The 23,000-nt window shown below is 36.5% G+C and overlaps 1 protein-coding gene across 2 annotated transcripts in view; it reads left to right on the forward strand.

The window, feature by feature from the left end:
- Positions 1–23,000, forward strand: part of LOC120529397 (cadherin-20-like) — a 131,291-nt gene that overhangs the window by 41,213 nt on the left and 67,078 nt on the right. Inside the window, exon 2 of one of the 2 annotated variants that reach the window (XM_039753157.1) lies at positions 19,461–19,572. The exons of the other annotated variant lie outside the window; for it this stretch is intronic. The gene's annotated coding sequence lies outside the window, so the exon portion shown is untranslated. The remainder of the gene's footprint in view (positions 1–19,460; positions 19,573–23,000) is intronic. 2 annotated transcript variants of the gene reach the window in all.

Consider the following 23,000-nt stretch of genomic DNA (forward strand, 5'->3'; position numbering starts at 1 on the left):
TTATTTCATGAAATATCTATTTTGTGAAATGACTGAAAATGTCCAATAAGGCTTCCGACAATGGATGTTTAACACTTTCAGTTGTTATTCTATTACTCTAGCTCCAAGGGCTAATGGGAAGGTGTTCTTTAAGGTTTATAGAATATTTTGGGACCATTTGAAACCTGAACATTTTAACATTGATGAGAACTTTCTTAAAATCACTTAATCTAATTTAAGGTAGTGGCAGATAGCAGAAGATCCTGCAATGCATTAAACACCTCTGAACCGGTCATTGCAAAACCCAGTCACGCATACACCTTTTTTTGGAATCGTGCATATGCCACACAGCTTGTTGGCAAACTACTAATGCAGTAGGAAAGAAGTCATGCTCATTCTTGTTTTGTGTGTCTGGTTACATTTTTGTGATGATAATTATTTAAAGTTATGTTTATCTGCTTGAGTGTGGTGTGATATTTGATTATATTGCCACTTGCATCGAGACTCAATATATAAGTAATCCCTAAAAAGTAATCACTTTATCTTTTCTATAACTAAGCAATTGCCAAAACAGACTGTTAGGAAGTGTGGATTCTTTCAATGTCTGCACTTTAAGAATGGACTATGACTGATTAGGATGGGGTTCATACATTTTAAAATAGTGGGAAATAAAAAATTGCTGTTAAGTTGTAATCGTTTTAGTTAGCCAATAATATGTGTCATTTTGCTTGACTTTTCACTACATTTGTAATAGCTAACACGGTACAACACCCTAGTACTACATGTTTACATCAAGATAAGATTGTGAGCAATATGTTTGGACAGTGACACCATTTATAGCTGGGATGGAGAAGGGGGATGTCTCCTACAATCCCCCATTATTTCTACCTGTTTTTCAGGTTATGCAGGTCCAGGTTGAATGCACACCAACTAGTCAGCCAATCTACCTCTATTTGATATAAGCACCATTTGTGATAATCAAATTGTGATGGTGTTATTGTCAAACTTTAATAATGTTACAGGCTGATCAATGAAAGAACAGTTTTGGTAAACTCTGCAGTCCTATTAGAATGGATTTTTTTTGCTATCATTATATATTTTATATGGAGGTGAAAATAGCATGTAATATAGATAGATAAGGCCTCACATATACATTGAATAGCCTACAATCAATGGATCCTGATTTGTAGTCAATGTAGTGTACAATTTCACTTTTTTTATTAAACCCGTTATATAGATATCGACATGACAGGTTCATTACAAATTTGTACTTTAAAACATTCCTACTACAGTACTTGTAAATGGAAAGTTTGTTATATCTCAAAAGAAAACAGGAAATGTGATTTTATGTTGGTGTAATAATATCTTAAAGGTAATCTGTGCATATAATGTTGTTTGTGATCTGTGTAATAAGTGAGCCTACCTCTTTAAGAAAAAACAGAAGATGTGTTTTACGTCAGTGTATTAACTCCTTAAAAGTAATGTCTTTGCGTATGTGAGTTTTGTGTAGTACAGTAAGAATGCTGCATAATTTGAAGCCAGAAGAGAGAGAGTAAAAAAATACCTGTTATGGCATCCATTTGAGCAACAGAGCATTAACAAGCAATTTGACAGATAAAGAGGTGTACCTGTGTGCACAATTAATTATTAATTTATATGTTATTTGTTAATAAAGAATGTTTCACTCTAAAAGGTATAAATGAATGCTTTGCGCCGGTAGCTATTGAAACCATCTGAATTTTTAACTATAATCTGACATACATTTTTGACCCTACCACCCACTCCTGTATCCAAATTCATATATGCCCAGCTTAATCACCACCTTGAACAGTTAAGATTGACATATGGATGGGTGCCACTTTTGTACTTGTTCTTAAAGATTACATAGTACATGTACTCTTTCATTTACAGTGGGTACGGAAAGTATTCAGACCCCCTTCAATCTTTCACTCTTTGTTATATTGCAGCCATTTGCTAAAATCATTTAAATTAATGTTTTTCCTCATTAATGTACACACAGAACACCATATTGACAGACAAAAAAAAAATAATTTTTGAAATTGTTGCAGATTTATTAAAAAAGAAAAACTGAAATATCACATGGTCCTAAGTATTCAGACCCTTTGCTCAGTATTTAGTAGAAGCACCCTTTTGAGCTAATATAGCCATGAGTCTTCTTGGGAAAGATGCAACAAGTTTTTCACACCTGGATTTGGGGATCCTCTGCCATTCCTCCTTGCAGATCACACACTGAGGAGAGGCAAGACACATGACAGCCCACATGGAGTTTGCTAAAAGACACCTGAAGGACTCTGAAATGGTGAGAAATAAGAGTCTCTGGTCTGATGAGACCAAGATAGAACTTTTTGGCCTTAATTCTAAGCGGTATGTGTGGAAACAACCAAGCACTGCTCATCACTTTTCCAATACAGTCCCCACAGTGAAGCATGGCGGTGGCAGCATCATGCTGTGGGGGTGTTTTTCAGCTGCAGGGATAGGACGACAGGTTGCAATCGAGGGAAAGATGAATGCGGCCAAGTACAGGGATATCCTGGACAAAAACCTTCTCCAGAGTACTAAGGACCTCAGACTGGGCCGAAGGTTTACCTTCCAACAAGACAATGACCCTAAGCACACAGCTAAAATAGCGAAGGAGTGGCTTCACAACAACTCTGTGACTGTTCTTGAATGGCCCAGCCAGAGCCCTGACTTAAACCCAATTGAGCATCTCTGGAGAGACCTAAAAATGGCTGTCCACCAACGTTTACCCTCCAACCTGACAGAACTGGAGAGGATCTCCAAATCCAGGTGTGAAAAACTTGTTGCATCTTTCCCAAGAAGACTCATGGCTGTATTAGCTCAAAAGGGTGCTTCTACTAAATACTGAGCAAAGGGTCTGAATACTTAGGACCATGTGATATTTCAGTTTTTCTTTTTTAATAAATCTGCAACAATTTCAAAAATTCTTTTTTGTGTCTGTCAATATGGGGTGCTGTGTGTACATTAATGAGGAAAAACATTAATTTAAATGATTTTAGCAAATGGCTGCAATATAACAAAGAGTGAAAAATTGAAGGGGGTCGGAATACTTTCCGTACCCACTGTATATAGGTTACTGGTGCCTGTTTTTTTGTGCTTTGTATATTATTTTTCTGTTCCTGTTATATGTTTTGTTATACTACATATACATTATATGTATATATATATATATATATATATATATATCATAGAGGTCGTATATACTGTATATGTACTGTATATATAGTGGTCGTCCAAGGGAAAGACAGTCTCAGCAGAATCAATGTTAGGGCGTTGTTCGAATGATAGAGGAGCTATAAATAAATGGGGGGAAAGGTTTAAAGATTTTTTACACACTGAAAAGGAAAGAAGGTAAAAGACACAATGCTTCATTAGGTGTGCAGCTGAAAAGAAAATAGTAGGCACCATATATAGGATGGAAAAGAGGAAACAAAGTCAGTGTGGATTAAAGAAGTGAGAGGTGAGAGTAGGTGTTAAAAAGCTGCCATTAGAGAGAATAAATGAAGAGATTACAAAGTTAGTCTGTCATGACCTGACGCAGTATGTGAACAGAGGCCGAAAATTAGCCTAACTTCTTCTGAATTTCTTTGGAAAGTGTCTATGAAGCCCTTCGAAGGGACAGAAACAGAAAGATCAGTGTGGTCATGATCAAGGGATGTGGAGTGATTAACAGTAAACTTCGTAAGGACTTTCATCTTAACAGCTTGAACATACTCCCTGAAACAGTCTTCGAGCCATCTCCTTGTTTTACTTATGTAGATATATATTTCCAGTAAATAAAACTAAACTCAATGGTTTAATAGCTGTGTGAATTTGTCACTGTGGCCCATTTTTCTTGTGCACATTTATCGCCACACATTTCTTAGTGTGGTTTGTCATTTGTCTTTCTACCTGAAATTCACACTATAACAAACAAAACACATTTCAATCTGCACAGTACAATATTCCAGAAGGTGTATTCCAGAATATTCCAGAAAAATCTGAAAATGTGTTTCAGAATCTTTGCTGCTTGCCCAAAAACATCTGAAATCCAACACCCTAGTGTAGCAGGCTATTGCTGCATAGTTCATAAAAGCTTGTATGACTCTTTAGAACCTTTGGCGTAGGCATTTCAACCCCAGTGCATTAACCTTCATGAAAATTAAATGAATCTTGTGGTGCCTACCTTCCAAATTTTATCTTGATGTCTACCCTTAAGACCCAGTATTTAAAGTAAGATTTAATACTCGCTTCTTCCTTTCGACATTTGATACTACCTTGTCTATTTGTCATATTTTTCTGTGCCTTAATATGCTTACATGTTGGCATTTCTTTAATTTCATTATCTATTTTTTGTGTTATTTAATTAATTGTAAATTTTGACCTTAATTTCTTGGCAAACTGGCAAATTTCTGAAATAAAAGCAACCCTACTGTTAGCTTTCCAGCAGAAAAGTCTATCCTTGAAATTCTCAAGCTTTCATTTCACATGTCCCTGGCGGGTGCCACTGTGTCCTTAGGAACTTCCTTAGCTTAACCCCTTTGACTTTGTTTGTAAATATACTGTTATTTTTAATTAACTTAAAAATCAAAAAGTAATATTTTCTCTGTGTACCATGAATACTCTTCATCGTTTGGTGTGCCAGCCATGTTTTAAATCTGTATCTGATCAAAATAAACTGTACCCTTCAGGCAAATAGAGATATAATGCATGCCAGTCTAGCTTGGGGCCAATTTCAAGCATGTTTATAACAATTTTACATTACAATGTAGTATTTGCAAGCAATGCTTAAGTTATCAAGTATTAAGTCTTATGTGCGATTTTTATTTTTAGTACTAAAATAATGTAATGCTCACGTGTTAACATAGGTTAAAGCAATGTGCATAATTGTTGTTGAATGCTTAGACATAATCACGTTTAAAACAGGAAATAACACACTATATGTGGTAAGACAAGACACAGGAATCATTGACACTTAGCATTTACTGTATGTATGCATTTAATATCTTCGTAGATAGTGAGTCATCAAGGGTGATTTCTTCAGATCTTTAAAAAGTAATTATTTTCGCGTGTACAGTGAAATTCTTATTAAAATATTTACTTTAATTCTTAGAACATGCAGCACTTCACCACTCTCTGGCACCAAGATTAGTCAGTAAAACTACCTTACGCAAACGTTTTTTGTCTTCCTTTACCTGAAAAATCTCAGAACAGATTTATCATTACCAATACAAGTTATATCTAACAGATAGTATTTGGATTACAGAGGAAAACGTACATAACTAAGACGAGACTCCACACAGGAATCCCCATCAAGTCTATGAATTCCTTCTTTTGAGTATTAAGCATGCTACATCATGAAGCATAGTTTGAAAAATTTGCTAGAATATGTCATGGAGCAAAATTTTGAAAATTGAGCAATAAAATAAGAGGAAAGGAAATTAAATCTATACAGATTCACATGTGAGCCTTGTGCTCATCTTATAAATAAACGTCTCTGTGTCTGTCCAGTCTGGAAGTGAGAGGTGGAGTCTGGGTAAGGGCTCCGCCTCCGAGGAGACAGAAAACTTGCTTAGCTGCTAATAACTTAAACGAGGCCAGCATGTCAGCAAAACGAAACCTTACACGAAAGACAAAGTCTCTTATCCGCTAATTTCGACAAAATGGTATCCCTTTACTTTTGCTACGGCTGCTAATACACAAGCGATGCGAACACGTCAGTAAAATGAATCTTCCTAGGATAGAGATGCCCAGAGTAATTCCTTTCAATTACCTGACATCTCTGCATTTTCATTTTTTTTCTGACGATTTTAGTCCTTTCTAGGACTCCGGGCTTTTTACAGCATGGGCTTACACAGCTAGTATCTTTATATCTGCTGATCATTTGACAGCAATCCATCAAATGCATTTAAAGATATTAAGTATAGCATAAAAAGGCTGCCAATTATTCATTCTGTAAATAAAATTACTTTTTAATGTCAGTTGAAGCTGGTCCAAGAAGTCTTTTTGCTCAGGCTATTATGTAGTCACTAAACTAACAACTAATCTGATTAATCTTTATTCAGTAAAAAGTATGTCATCCATACCAATATGAACACAACTTCTTTAGATGCGGTATTAAACATTTTAGTCCAAAAAGAGGCCAAGCACTTCAAAGACGTATTCCTATCAGTGTGTTCTCTAGCAAAGTATGAATGTGTTGGAGTTAAAGTTACTTTACGTTTACTAGAGGAATGATTATGTCACAGAGGATGTTAGTAAAAATTCTTAAGCTGTTGGTTTGAACCAGAGATAATTTGGGTGCTGCAATAAAAAAAATGTATCTTCATAGCCAACTTGACCTATATGTTTTAGTCGAGTGAGAAACAATGAGGAATACAACACAATACAATACAATACAGTTTATTTTTGTATAGCCCAAAATCACACAGGAAGTGCGGCAATGGGCTTTAACAGGCCCTGCCTTTTGACAGCCCCCCAGCCTTGACTCTCTGAAAAGACAAGGAAAAACTCCCAATAAAAACCTTGTAGGGAAAAATGGAAGAAACCTCGGGAAAGGCAGTTCAAAGAGAGACCCCTTTCCAGGTAGGTTGGGCGAGCAGTGGGTGTCAAAAGTAGGGGGTCAATACAATACAATATACACAACAGAACAATTCCTTAAGACAGCATAATAATAAAAATTTTAGAAGTACGGTTTAACAGTAGATGATATGACATAATTAGGTTTGGATATTTTTAGAGTCCTGGAGACCTCATCCATCTAGCTGCCTCCCCATTTGGCCATGCCACGGCTGAAACGTTGCTCCGATGAAAGGACCCCTCTTTCCCATGATTCCTGTGATCCTCCATCAGGGATGACTTTACCATAGGCAGGCAAACAACTTGGCAGGTGGGCCGTGGCACCAATTGCCACATTTGGGTACCGAGAAAAGAAACTGAATAGGTGAGGGTTAGTATCCAATTATAACTATCATGTTATTTATGTTTTAGTGCTAATGACTAACAACAGAGATGCAGTATGTACAGTTAATCAGCAGCTCTAGTCAGGATATGCTAAACTGAAGTAGTGAGTCTTCAGCCGGGATTTAAAGGCTGAGACTGAAGGGGCATCTCTTATGGAAGCAGGAAGACCATTCCACAGTTTAGGGGCCCTGTAACTAAAAGCTCGACCTCCCACTGTTATTTTATTAATCCTTGGAATCCTAAGCAGACCGGCATCTTGAGATCTTAATGTGCGCTCAGGTTTGTAAGTCATGATAAGTTCAGACAAGTAAGCCGGACCTTGGCCATTTAATGCTTTATATGTTAAAAGGAGGAATAGTCGAGTGATAAATGTTACAGCGCCAACCCGGTCGTCCCCATTTAATTAAATACAAACCTAAAGCGAAACAGGCTCTCAGTGGCGCAAAATAGAAATCAAAATGAGGAAAATAAAGAGTCATCAGGCTTGATAATAAGGTTCTTTGTAGTCACAATATAGGAGGTCTGTCTTGCGGTTTGCTCTATTCACAGGGTGATGCCTTCTTCCGGCGACCCCGTGATTTATAGGTGGGGACTAGAAGGGGCAAAGTCAGTTGCCCTCACTTGGTGTCTTCTCAGCACTGAGAAGGGAATAGAAGAGGACATGATTAGCGCTAGAGCCCCCACTCAGTGTTGTTAAGTACCACAAATAAGGGTGAGCCACTGACACACATGCAAGACAATTTACAGCAGAAAAGATTTCCTTACAACCCCAGTAAAAATTAAATGGGATACAAAATAAGTGTAGAAAAATACAGTAGGCATGGTATTCAGAGAAAGGGATCTTATCAAGTGGCAAGCAAACAGTGAATAGCTTTAGTAGTGTACAGTATTATAATTATTCATCATGTATAATGTTACATTAGAATTGTTGATCTGTGCAGCACTGCACACATTTAATAAGAACATAAAGAACCAAAAGGGCAATAGTTGACTGTTTAACTCAATTGTCTTGTCAATTTATTACTGATCCACTTATACTCCATTTTCCATAACTACAATTGTACTTTAAATTTAGAAAAAGGTTCAAATAGTTAACCTAGAAAACCAGAAGCAATAACATTCCCTGCAGTTAGAGGAATTTCTCTTCATGCATTTTCTAAACTAATAATGTTAAAAGTTCTTACATAGTTACTGTAGGGCCTGTCACTTTTTATAATACAAACAGGAAAATCTTGTACAACATTAAAGCCATATCTTTTTCATGAAATGGGAAGGCAATCCAGAGTTTCTGAATCCCAAGGTAAGTTTCAGAGCCTCAGTCCTTTGAGTCATTATAGGTATGAGAAATGAACAAACATCTTATGAAAGTCTGCCATTGTGCACCTGTGACATGATAGCATTTCTATGTCAGGCTTCATGATGAAGTAAGACAGCCACACATTTACCGTGGATCATTTGCTCTGACACAGCTGTTGATCTTGGGGATTACTGTTACTGATGTAAAAAAAAAAGCAACAGAAGTACAGTAGCTTCAGGCATTAGTAGAAGACAGCACTGGGAAATCTTTTTTTGTTGCTCAAGCTTTTTTTGATATATTTTTTAAGACAGTCTCTTTTTCTAAAAAACCAGAGAGGTAAATGTAGGTCATGTAGTGTATCATATCAATTTTTGGCTACTGAAGGTACAGATAATTATGCATGTTACAAGAAGTAGGTTATGTAGCTTTGGCAATTGGTGAATATTATACTGTATCCAACTCTATGATCTAAAAACTCTGTATTATGCAGTTGTATAAAGAACTATTTTGAACCTTCCAATACTCAACATTATGATACTGTTGATAGTTGTTTTTTTAAAAAAATCTTAATGTAAAGTGTAACATGGCAGTACGACTGCAATGTTAATGGCTGATTGTAGCAATCTGTGTGTTGGCACACAAGTAAGAATTGTATTTTACTTTGCTATGTCTAGGTGACAATAAACTTGAGATTCAATCCATCTACTGTTTTGCAAAACTGATACTAAAATTCACTTCGCAGGCAATTTCACAATTGTGAAGCACGCTAAATTTTTTTTTAGAGATTTTAAAGGTTTCATGGAGCAGATAACAAGAAATAATACTCTGTAAAACCTTGTCCACACTTCTGTGTTATCCTGAGTACTTTTCTGAAGTTGTGTAATTCATGTTAACCATTGCACATCTGTCAAATCAATTCTCTTATCCCTGTCATTCACATCATCACCGTTGAGCACAGTATTTTTTTAAAAAATGCAACATGCTGCACATTTTCCACATGAAGACACAATAAAACACCCCATTGTGAACATTCCTGTGTTTTCTCTGCAGGAAGCCACTGACCCCAGCCCTGCCACACTGTACCGTTAACAATCAACCACCCCAATTCATGTTTTTTGTCTTCGTCAGAACAGCCAAAGAAACACAAAATGGTCTGTTTGAGCTTCAAGTTTCTTTTCTGTTTCCTATGCATGAATAACACATCTGATGGCACAACAACATGTAACAGGAAATGAGCCCTGTGATTTTTTTTTTCTCCCAAAAGATCTTTATTTAAATACTAGGGGGTTGACCCCGCTCGCTTTGCTCGTCAACTCCCCAAACCCCCGACTTCGTTATGCTCCAGCCACTTTGCGTCTCTGCCTCTCGCATTTTGAAGTGTGGGCTGAACGCACGCTAAGGAGATGCAGTCGCTCCTCTGAAACCCCTCTTAAATGGTGATACAATGGGAAACAAATACAGTTTTTTTTTACCTCCTCTTTGCTCGATCAGCTGCTGGCTTACTGCTGATGCTGCCGTGCCACATGATCTGCATCTCGCACGACACTTCGAACATTTAAAAACCTGTACAGCAGCTGCCCTACTCTTTGTCTTTTATTTCCGGCCCTGGGCGTGGTTAAATCTCTTGGCACAAAGACTTATCTAGCAGGATGTGAGTTCTTGATATTTTTTAGTTTATAATTTTAAAACGGAATAAGAATCTGAAAATCTAACAATATCACATTAAAGTTTGATAAATTATAGATTAAACATATACTGTATATGTAGGTTTTAAAATAAGCCTAATTTAAAGCATGACAAAAAACGTGACATAAAAACATCACATAAAATCATTGCACTTTTAGGCTTAGGATTTTATACATACAGACAGACATATAGACTAAATGACAGACGGCCACATGCATGTAAACACTTCTTGACTAGAACTAAATGCCTTTCATCTCAATGGCGTAAATGTAGCTGGACATGAAACATAATTTATTTCACAATTTTTACTTCACTTGCTTGTGTTACTTCAAAAAATGCCACTTTGAAATGCATGTATCCCAAGTACAAATAGCAAGTAATATAAGGAAATTTAAATGATAAATAAATATTAAAACTAAGACTAGAGTATACTATAATACAATTTGAATACTCTTTTTTAATTTAATTGTGCATTATCTCAATAAATTATAAACTGCCAAAAATACTTTGCAGTTTATGCAAAAATATGTACAGATTTATTTTGAATTTTTTATAGAAAAACCACAAAATACAATGTTTACTGATCTGGGTGTCACTACCCTAGTTGTTTTTATCTGTTCTAAACCTAACATATTAAGGTTACTTGCAAGTTAACTCACTTTATTCACCCATTTTCAATTTGGGGTAGATACACTCATGTGCTGAGTGCCTCTGCAACTCTGAGAGCAACATTTAGAGGTAATAATAATGAACAACAATGCAGGTCCTTGTATTACAAATTGTCTGCAGTGCAATTTCACAATACTCTTATAATCTAAACTCTGATGAATTGTCAAAGACACATTAGGGTGTAATACTATGGTTCTATGTGGTTAAATAACTCAGAGATTGTAAGTATATACTAATGTTGCCTACTCATTTCTAGTCCTCCATAAAAAGCAGGAAAAGAAAAATTAAGAAAAGACAAAAATGAGCCTTTTGGTTGTAGTAAGTAGAAACACAAAAATCAAAAAACAACAAATTATAGTCGATTTACCAACAGATCATGGTGCTATCTTGAAGAAGAAAAACAAATGAGATGAATGGCAATCTTAAACTTGCTTTAATTACCCGACCCAGCATGACCATTGTGTCAAGATTTACGTAACTTATTTTGTGCCATTTGCTTTTATTTATTTTTGACTTTCTTGTTTGGACATCATTATTGGTTCCACTTTGTGATACCCATCATTAAAATCCCACCCATCTATAGAGCCCGCACTGTATGTGACATTTGGGCAGCTGTATTACCATAAGGTCATCTCATGTGTTTAGTTTCTGTTCTTTTTGCTGTTTTTTTTTTTTTTTAATTTAAGATCTCATTCAAAAATTGTTTGGTTTTTATGAAAAACTCAGATTTAGCTCATGGTTTATTTTATTGCTACCTTATATTCAGATTCTGCCTGACTTTTCTGGATCTTTCAAAGAAAAACAAAAAGACATTCTTCACTCTGTTTCTTTTTTTCCCTATTTCTTTTTACCCTTTTCCAGAGTAGTATGCAGTGCAACCACTTTCTTATTTAATATTTTATATATATATATATATATATATATATATATATATATATATATATATATATATATATATATATATATATATATATATATATATTGAACTTAGATAAACTAGGGAGAATGAGGACACACAACAAGGTTGGGTGAAAAATCTGCAAAGTGCTTTTATTCCGTGCAATGTTCAAACAATAAATAAAGTGTGGTGCATTCTGCCTTAAATAAATAATCCTTGATAAAAAGTGTTCTTTGTGAAAGTTAAAATCACATTAAATAATCCAAAAATGGTTAAGATGAGAATTTTAAATTAACAGTTAGGACCTGTTCAGCCCCAGTGCCTGTTTCCATCACTATGACTCCTCTGCTCAACCTTCAAGGCCTGCTTAGCAGCAGGAGACTCCTTCCAGCAAGTGCAGTCTACCATTAACTAGTTCTTGTCCCCATCGCCATCCCTCAGCATCTGCAGGGACCCTGCAAGGATTCCTCCTCCCTTCTCCCAAAATTGTTCCTCGGCACCTATGAGACCTTTTGGAGTGGTTGTGAGGTCCTGCTCCCTGGATGTTTAGCAGAAGAGACCCTACACCCAGAGCATTACTGTTTTGCATGGGGCACCGTGCCTTTTCCCAACAGCACCAGCTCTGCCTTGATCCTGCAGTACATCTTTCCTCGCCTTTAATTTTGCCTCTAGCTTTCTTTCTTACTCTTCTTGAATATCTTCTCGTTTCCTCCTCTCTATTCTACTCAAGCTCCTTTTATCCAACCCATGGAACATCAATGAGGAAACCAGCCGGGCTGATTGTACCTTTACTTGCAAGCACAACCAGCCAATTTCCTTAAAATGTTTCTGGAGTCTACACCCACAGAGCCTAAGCTGCACTGTTTTTATTTAAAAACTTACACACTGCCACAGACCCCTTACTTACTTCATTACAGGATCCTGCCTCATATGCACTGCTTCTCTTCTAGCCTCTGTGACACTGGAAGTTGGTTAAAGAATAAATAAATGGATGGGAAAATACATTTAAGTACTAACCAGTGTGGAAAACTTGTTATCAAAAAATTTTATCAGGCTGAAGGACTACACATTTCTCTAAGGGACTACTTAGGCTCTGTGGAACTGTGTTACTTTATTCTTATTGATTTTAACTTATTTAATTAAAGTGCACTGAATAATTATGTAACCAACCAAGAACAAATTCTACAGAGAAATGAAATCCTGTAACATACTATTGGGAGAGAGCCAAGTGTAACAGAAGAAGCAAATAGGATCAACTTTATATGTGTTCCTTTGCATCAATCAAATGTACATTACAGTACTTCTACATACTGTACATGCCTGCAAGCTGGCTGAGAAAGAGGAGATTTAAGTCTTTTTTCATAGAAGCTGTAAAAGTGTTGTTTTACAGTGGTGATAATATAGTAAATTTGTTACAAATATAGTGGGAGTATGTGACATTTTGAAACACAGTGCTTTAGATAAATATAAAGATAAATAGATAGGGGGATACTTGGCTCTTTACAGAAGCTCTTTAAATAAGTAAATAACCACACACGTTGGTCTCAACACACACACCAGAAAATCTATAAAGCAAAAAAATGAAAAAGAAAAATATCTTTTGACTTGGCTGTCACAATCACAGTGAGGCATTATCTTCTTATATAATACGCTACCGTGGCTTTCCACTTGTCTGTCCAGGATTTTAAATCACCTGTAGCTCACAAAATGTTTGAACTATTGACCTGAAGTTTGGCACACATATACCACGTGACCCCTACTGTCCGCTTTCCGGGTGATGATTTTTATTACTTTTTTATTTTTATTTTATTTTATTGTAGAATCAACTCTTGGCAGTGCACAGCAGGGCGGTCGTGCGGCGCGTGCATACAGGTGCTGATCTTATTCCTACTACCTTCACTTCCTCTTCCTCTTCATATCTTAAATCATTCTTGAGACAGATTGAACACTTAAGTGACAGCTTAAGAGAAAAATTAAGAAAAACGTACTGAGAAATTACAACACAAAAACTGAGTTATTCAGTTTTAACACAGAAAGATGCTGATGAAAGAAGAGAAGAAGTGGCCCGCTAGAGTGGAGAAAACAAGAGCTGCTCAGGAAGCAGCAAGTGCATCAACCTTTGAGCAAATGAATGCTAAACGTACAGAGAAAGAGTATGAAAATTATAAATCAAGTGTATTCACTGTACGTTATCTAGCAGTATGTCGTTACTGGTGGATTCATAATGCTGTTGGTATAAAGGACCCACAGTAGCATTTCCTGACACACTGCTGCTGAATAATTTGCAGTGTGTCACAGAGAGAATGTGGAACATTGTTCATAATGGCACTCAGTTTTGTTTTAATTCTCTCCTTTGCTACTACCTCCAGGGAGTCCAGAGGGCCTCTCTTGAAGTGATGTTACCAGTCTAGCACACCACAGCATAGAAAATCGCACTGGCCATCAGAGAGTTATAGAAGATGTGAAAGATGGCATTTTCCACATTAAAGTGACCTAATGAAAAGGACCATGCTCTGCTCTTTGTGATATAGTTCCTCTGTGTTCCGAGACCAGTCCAACCTGTCATTAATGTGTACCCCCAAGTACTTGTAGGAGTGCATAACCTCTACATGCACTCTCTGAATAGACTGGACATAGAGGCTCATTGGTGCGGTCAAAGTTAATAACCAGTTCCTTTGTTTTGCTGATGTTGCAGATGATTCTCTTTGCACCAAGAAAAAAAACCCTATACTCTGTCTCATTCTCTTTATCAATACATCCCTAAGTACAGAATCATTTGAGAATTTCTATAAGTCATGACCTGGTGTTATTTTTATAGTCCGAGGTGTACAGCATGAAGAGAAAAGGAGAGAGGACTGTTCTTCATGTTGCTTACATCCATTTCAGAAACACAGTCATTGAGTCTAACAAATTGTAGTCTGCCCAACAGATAGTTCATGATCCAGGAAACCATAGGCTCATCCACCTGCATATCTCCGAGCTTACCCCTTAACAGGGACGGCTTGATGATATTGAAGATGCTGGAGAAATCTAAAGTGTACTCCTCACAGTGATGTCAGCTTTGTCCGGGTGAGAACATGCTTTGTGGAGCAGAAAGATAATCCTCCATTCCAGTTTTTCTCCAATAAGCAAACTTTAGTGGGTCCAGGTAGTCTACCAGAAGACGACTAATATAATCTAGGAACAGTCTCTCAAAGGTCATCATGATGTGAGGTGTGAGTGCCACTAGTCTGTAGTCATTAGATGAAGAAGTGCCTACCTTTTTCTTTACTTGCCTGAATTACTTACAAAAGCCCACAACAGCTAATAGCCTTCCTGAACCAAACAGAATGTGTATTACTAGACTCATTCTTTACTTTGAAATGTACTGGTTGGTCATTTGTGATGATGTCTCACAGCTATATTTTATAGTCACTGTCTGTACAGAGATCACAGATTTGCTAGGTGTCCTAGCATTATATTCATGTTCACTGGTTTCCTCCTACATCACTAAGACTTGTGTTTTATTTTTTGTTTTGGTGACTATAAATTGACTCTAAATTGATTATAAATGAGCGTAAATGTGTGATTGCACCATCCAAAACAGACTGTGTTCTTCTTTTTCTGGTTTTTAAATGCATTGTCATAGGAAAGACTTTATGCATATACTTAGAGAATGCCAGCCCAAGAGATTTTTTAAATTTGTCTTCATATTCAATGTTTGGATATGGAGCAAATAAATTACACTTAAGCTTTTTTTTTATCATTTTTAAAATACATTTATTTTACCTAAATTGGTGCTTTATAAGCCAGTGGTACTTATACAAGTTATGATAGTAGTTTGTAGCAGAAGTGATATACTAAAGAAAGACTCTAATTCATCCAGGCTTTTAAAAGTTAATAATTTATTATTATTAAACCCACACTATGAGCTAAGAGTGAGTGATGTTTAAAATACATATTTTGTTTATATAGCTTAATAAATCCCATTCCATTTCAGACAGTGAGTTGCTTTTGAGATCTGCTTTTGTCTGCCAAAATAATTATAAATTGCTGTTGCACTTGATATGAATTATAATTGTCTTGCCAAGAACAATTGCATGTGTTACTGACAAGTCTCATAAAAGATTGTCCTTTGTTCTTACTTTATCTTTATTAGAAGTGTATGCAATAATTACTGCTTACTTATTTTCTTTTTTAAAAGATTTCTTTTTCTTTATTAAAATAATTTTCTTATCAACACATGGGATGGGTTGATGCAATGATTAGTGCTGCTGCATTTGGTGAATTCTCCATATTGTATGCCATGACTGGTTACATTTCTCTATGATTTTGAAATTGGGATTAAAGGATTCTTCAAAAGAATAAAGGGATCTATATGCAGAAGAATGTTTTTTGTAGTAGTAGTAGTAGCAGTAGTAGTACTATGGTCATGTATACTGAGTACATATAAATTCTTAATTTGCATGGTAGGACCAACGGGTGGCCTGTTGGCAAAGTGGCATTCGTATCCTGAGTGCTCCAAGCTTGGAGTTTGTATGTTATCTCTGTGTGGTTTTTATCCAGCTGCTCCAGTTTCCTTCCACAGTTCAAAGTTAGGTGAATAGCAAGTTAGGTGAACTGGCGATAGTAGATTTCCTGCAAAAAGAGATATGTCCTAAAATATATGGCATAAACGTGTACAGTAAACTGCTTGGTTAGTTCAGTTACTTTGACTTCATGTTGATGCAAATGCTTCTAATACTGTCATGTTTCTATCATTGGTTGGCTTTGTAGCCATGGTAGATATTTCTGTTGTGTATCTGGCTAAAAAGAATCTTTGTAATTCTTTAAAAATTAAATCTAACAGCACATATTGCTGCTAACACTGTAATCCCTGCTGCCCTAATGCATACATAAACAATTAGTGGCATCTATTTTAAGATTATTCTGTTTATAATTTTCCATTTTTCTCACAGTTCAACCTCCAGTCATCCCATTGTTCTGCATCCTAGAGATGAACACTCCAAACTCTTAAAATCTTAATGAAATTCACAAAAAAAGGATATACTTTTGGTTAGTTCTTTACCATGTTTGGCTTGATTTTTCATACAAAAGAAAGAAAATTTGTTCCCTCACATTTTTATGCAATCGTTTTTCTCAACCCACTGAATTAAAGCTGAAAGTCTGCACTTCAACTGCATCTGAGTTGTTTCATTTAAAATTCATTATGGTAATGTACAGAACCAAAATTAGAAAAAAGTTGTCTCTTTCCAAATATTTATGGACCTAACTGTAGTAGATTTCATTTATAGAATTTGAGGTAAGGAAGTTCTGCTTAGTAATCATGGAATCAGAGAGTGGTGATTTGTTGCATGTTGATCAGCAGACGTAAGTAAGAATTTCACTGTACTCTGTGTAACAATAATGACCTTGTAAACACTGTAAACCAATATTTAACCATAAGAAGTGGCACATGGCAAATTATTAGGTTAATATGCTTCTAATATATCTCAACCATATACAAGACATTGTACCACAAGATGACTCTATTTATATTTAATGCAATGTCTTTTCATTTTTTAAATCTAATTCAGTTATTAATACAAGGTGGATATTGCAGAAAACTATTGCATGAATCCCTTATATGTACTCTGTACTTATTACTGGAATGAAACAATCCCTTTTGGTGTTTTCTGTGCCTTGTATAGATAAAATGAATTGCTACAGATTGTACATCAGATGACGAGAATGAGTCAGAATAAATATAAGACAGAAAGAGGCCTCTGCTTAAGAAAGATGCCTGCCATATTGCTTCAAGCTAGTATCTAATGTGTGTGCCTAAATAGGAGAATGTGAAAGATGGCAACAAGTGCAGTTATAGCTTTACTTGACAGGTAAAGTAAAAAAATAATTCAATGTATCTTAACACGGATTCCACTGCCCTAATCTCAGATAAATTTTGACATACTGTAAAAGTGAGTCAAAGTAATGCATCTACTTTATTAAGCCATAAAGCCCTATTTCTTAGTGGACTGTGCCTTCAATGACTGAAATAATTCCTTTTTGAAAAGAATATGTTTCATGAGTGATGTTTTTAATGACAGCACAATCTGATCTAAAAGGAAAGGCAGGCAGTATGAGGCAACATACTGTACAGTGTGGAAAGAGTTCAAGAAGAGGAAAAGCACAGAGCTGAGATGAATAGAAGCAAATTGAGTAGTGATGTAATTACTGAGCTGCAGTTCTAGCTGACTCTGCAATTACACAATTACGTATTAATGCAAAGAGTCTTTTGCAGAGGCACTTTTGCTCCCATTGAGTCCAGTATTGCTTAATGTAATATTCAATTCTGTTGTTTATTATTTATCACCAGAGTATATATTCTCAAAGTATACTGAACATATTCCTTAATTCTTAATATGTGAGACTGAAATTTTGACTTTCTCCTAGTGCCTGTATGGATTGTCTTTTCACAATCATAGTGACATGCATGTTAGGTTGAATTCTAAATTTGCCTTTTGTGTCAGTGTGTGTGCGTGTTTGTGTGTAGCTGATTGCATATTTTCCTGGTGGCAAAAAAGAAAGAAAATATAAAAGGAGAAAAACAAATGTTCTCTCTCTGACATATTTTTAACCCTTGTTCCATGCACACTAGTGTGTCAATTCCAAGCAATGGTTGATATTGACAAATTGCTTAAATATATTTGGAGTTATGAAGAACAGGAGCCAAAAAGCAAGGAGCTGAAACAGAAAAAGATTGAAAAGAGTTTGTTTGGGCCATCACCTTCGTAACTGTGTAAAAATCAGCAAACCAGAAAATTGTGACACAACCTCCAAATCCTTTCCTACTGCTACCATACAATCAGCACTCACAAAGCTTAAAAAATGCTGGGCAGCAATATTTTACAAGAGAAGACATTTCATGTGATAGTGGCAAGGAACACAGAGAGGAGAACAACATTAGCTAAAGGAACCTATGGTAGAAAGCATTTATTTCTCGAGTGTGAAGTCAGTTAGATTTTCATTTCTAGTCTTATACATAAATGTCTACACTTGGAAGTGTGTGTGTTTGTCTGTACGGCTTGGATGTGCAAGGCTACAGCATAAAGCTCAAAGAGCCAGCAAGCCGCTAATACACAAGCGAGGCGAGCACATTGGCAAAATGAAACCTGCGAGGAGAGAGAAACTCACTTACCTGCTGATAGACAACGAAGGCGAGCACGTCCTCAAAATGAAACCGCCGAATCTGCATTTCAAATTTTCTGGATATTTCAATACTTTCTAGGAGCCCGGGCTTTTTAAAGCACAGGCTTACACAGCTAGTAATTATACAGCATCATAGACCTGAAGGTTTAACATTATTCTATGTTAAATTCAATAATCACATTGCCTTTATTCCCAGAACATGTGCAGAGGTTTGATGAACAATACAATAAAGCAGAGTTTTTTAAACGATGGGACCATTTTGGGTCACGAGACATTTCTAATTGGGTCACACCAAGTAAAGAATTACACACTTCTCATTAAGGTCAATGACAAAGAATTGTGAGCGGCACATGCATGGCTGAAACAAACTCCCTGTGGACGTAATTCAGTAGCATTTCTCCAAAGGGGACATCCCCCATGCACGACGAATGGTGTCAGTTTTCAAAGGGGGTGGTGAGGGGACACCCCCACCCACCCTTTGGGAAGTTTGGAGGAATGGGTCATGAAAACAAACAATAGTAAAAATGGGAGCACAGGAAAAACAGTTTAAGAACCACTGCAAAAAAGGGGTTTATATGTCATGGCCCTATCAACTAGGTCCCAAATAAATATACTTTACAATATATATATATATACAGTACATATATAAGATGTGTTCACCTAAGATTTTGAACTAAACTAAACCAAATTAACTTTGATGGTTTCAAACTATGCTGTCAGAAACTGATGTTGTTTGATCATTTTACTGCAGTTTAGTGCTGTTTGTCCTGTTTATTTCCTTAGACGTTTTTCATCGTAAGAAGATGACAACATCATCTCGCTCACTACTGATGATATTTTGTGATGAATAAGTTATTACTATGCATGTCCTTGAACATGAAATCACAGGTGGCAGGTAATGAGTTTTCTTGTACTTTTTCCCTTCACCATGATGTGTTGAAATTCAAGAGTTTACCTATCATTTTTGACCTTGGCATGCTTCTAATTATGTCTCATTATTTGCTTTAAGTAATTGATTAGATAGTTTTTTTCTCAATTTTGATTAGTTAATAGGCTGCCTTACTTCTTCTTCTCAATAAATAACCATTTATTACAGTTTTATTTTCCATTCACTAGATCATATTATTTTCTAATAATAGCCTCTCAAGATATAAATGAAATACACCCAATTCATCATCACACAGCTTTGGAGTTCTTTTGGAGCCTTCAGCTGAACCTCACAGGCATAGTCACCATTTTCCTAGTACCATAGCACTACAATCTCATACAGTGTTCTTATTATATATTATAAGCTTGACAATCATTGAGCAGGCAAACATATAGAAGAGAAAAAGGACCATTGTTGACTAAGTGAGCTTCAGTTTTTCTAACTTGTAATCGTTAAACAGCACCACAGTATATTAAAAAAGGAGAATTGTTTTAGAGAGTAGACGATGCCTACCTTTGATGGTAAAAAAATCACATTATTGCCACATGTATTTATTACAATCATCTTTAGCAATGGTTATTATTAATATTGAATACTGGATTGAAAGGGGGTCCTGGCAAAATAAATTTTAATTTTTACATGTCATGAAAGATTAAAGTTGTTATTGTCATTGTTTGCTGTCAACAGTATGATCAGGTTCAGTATGTAATGTAATCAGATACTATATCACCTAAAGCCACTTTTTATAGCTTTGGCTTTTATTAGCTCACTTCAAAAAATGATATGCCATCTTTGGTCACGTCTGACGGAAAATGTGCCACAATTACTCTTCATGCAGCTGTGGGCAGTGTCTGGATTGTGTGACACTCGTTTTTGTTCCATTTTTTTTATATTCTTACCATTATGACATTATGACAACAGTGTCATTGTGTGTGTGTCATTTTCTGGGGGGAGAACCTCCATTTTATGTTTTTGCTTAAATGGGTGCCACTATTTTGTGTGTTTGTTAACTATGATGCTCTTTGTTGCTAAACATGTGAAGCGCATCCTGTATGATCTGTGACAACGCTACTGTAAGTAATGACTTAGTGACAGCTTTTGTGTTTTTGACCAATCTGTTTCATTTTGAATCCTGGTTGAATCTCTGGTTTAGTTTAATAAATACAACTAACCAACCCGCGGCGTACCATACGCCGCATAATCAGACCGATTTTTTAATGATTTTTAAGCACAGGGAGAAAATTAACATTTGAAAAATCAGTAATGTAATAAATCAGCAAGAAAAGCAACATTGTAACAATGCACGGAACGAACCAACACACAATCAACCCTCATCGCGCCTTCTCCTGCCAGACGGAGGGATGCGAGTGCACTGTGCTCAGGCGCGGAGTGTGGAACGGCAGGAGAGGAGAAGGATGTCCACTCAGCTCCATCCGTCATGCTAGTCTGCTGATTTCTCATTCAGTATGCACTGCCCGCTCATGTGCCCACCTCCAACTCGTCACTGGACTCGCGGTCGTCTTTACACAGTCCAGATGCACCTGTGACTCACGTAAACGTTTCATTGCTCTGTGTGGTTTTGGCTGCTTTTCTATATATAATCCACCAAGACATCCGACCACGGTAATCGCGAGGTGGGAGGGGGGTGTGTATAAAGGGTAGGGACGCAACCAGTGGGAGTGTATGAGTCGCACTTAGTGGGAATTCCACGGTTTGCAGCCCGAATGGGGTTCAATGGCTTACCCACGCCTCTCTGCGCCTGGTAGACACACGCGCAATCTCATGCATAATTATTAATTGAATGCTAAACACTTCTGGAAAGACACAGTTATCTAAAACGGGTTGGTGTGAGAATACAATAGTAAGTGAATGAAAAGATGGAACTCTGGAGAGAGCAAAATACAACACAATAGTGAACCCGCGGCATAACAAACGCCGCATAATTATTTATTGATGGTTGAACACATCTGGAAAGACACAGTTGTCTAAAAAGGGAGGGTTCGAGGATACAACAGGAAGTGAATGAAAAGATGGAACTCTGGAGAGAGCAACATATAATTGTCCGTGAGTGAAGAAGACGCATGTTTCTCGCGGATGCGAATTGCTGTATGTAGCGTGTAAAACAGTTTGCTATGGTGCACGCAGTCATGCGTCATAACCGAAAACTCGGTTTTTAAAGACTGCTTACTTCATTGTGTTTTAACCTCAGTTGTAAAGGATTGTGTTAAGGATCCCATGCGATACCCCTCGCAAACCGTTTTACACGCTACATATGGCGATTCACCTCCGCGAGAAACATGCCTCTATTAACAGTCAATGTGGCTCCGAGGTGCCAGGATTTGGTGGATGTGGCTCCTTCCTGCATGCACCATAGGTGTCTTACTTGTTGTCAGTGAATCTACGCCCCTTCCGGCGTGCTTTCCATGGTTGTCTTTCCTTAGTGAATTATATATATAGATATTAATAAAACCACTTGATGTGTACTTGAAATTTTATGATACAGAATGGATCATCCAAGGGACTTGTAAATAAATGAAAAATGAAAATGAATTTTGCTTTAAGGAAAAACCAAAAGAATAGTCTTAATCCCAATTGGGATTTGAATACCAACAAGACATACTTGTATTCATATTAATCTCTTTTTTTCTTTTTGGGTAAGGATTGAATGGTGAGTATTTTTTGACTGATTCTGAAGCATACTTGTATTTAATGTACTATTATTATTTGTTTGATTGAGGTTATCCATCCTGTGGTAATGATTTGTTTTCAAATAAAGGGAAAAAAGACACAATCATCAAAACGGAACCAGAAACCAAACTCATTATTCCAGAAAAAAGAAAAGTCAAAAGGTTCACTGGCTAAAAAGCCATTCTATAACTATGTTCTAATTCTCTGCTTACCAAGGTGTTTTTTTTTTGGACACCAGCATTAGTGCCTACCACTTTTTATAATGACAGCATAATGACATAACGTGTTGCGTGTTGCAATGTCAAATGTGACTGGCATCAATCATCCATCCATCCATTATCAAACCTGCTATATCCTAACTACAGGGTTACGAGGGTCTGCTGGAGCCAATTGCAGCCAACACAGGGAGCAAGGCAGGGAACAAATGCCGGGCAGAGCGCCAGCCCTCCGCAGGGCATCAGTCATTGTTACCAATAATACAGAAGAATGACAATGCCTGCAAGAAAAAAAAAATGTAAACATGACACCATAAAAATAGCAATACAAATTTACAAGCTGAATTTACTATTCAGGAAATAATAACCGTGCAAGAAATCCTAAACATGTCAATTAGCTTATCTAAAAAATTTTATATTTAGATGCCAAAGCTTTCTCATCCTACCTTAATGTTGGACCTTAGCAAAAAGTTGTTATTCTAAGTTTTCCAA

Source organism: Polypterus senegalus, chromosome 5 (assembly GCF_016835505.1).
Source record: "Polypterus senegalus isolate Bchr_013 chromosome 5, ASM1683550v1, whole genome shotgun sequence".
Taxonomy (NCBI): Eukaryota; Metazoa; Chordata; class Cladistia; order Polypteriformes; family Polypteridae; genus Polypterus; species Polypterus senegalus.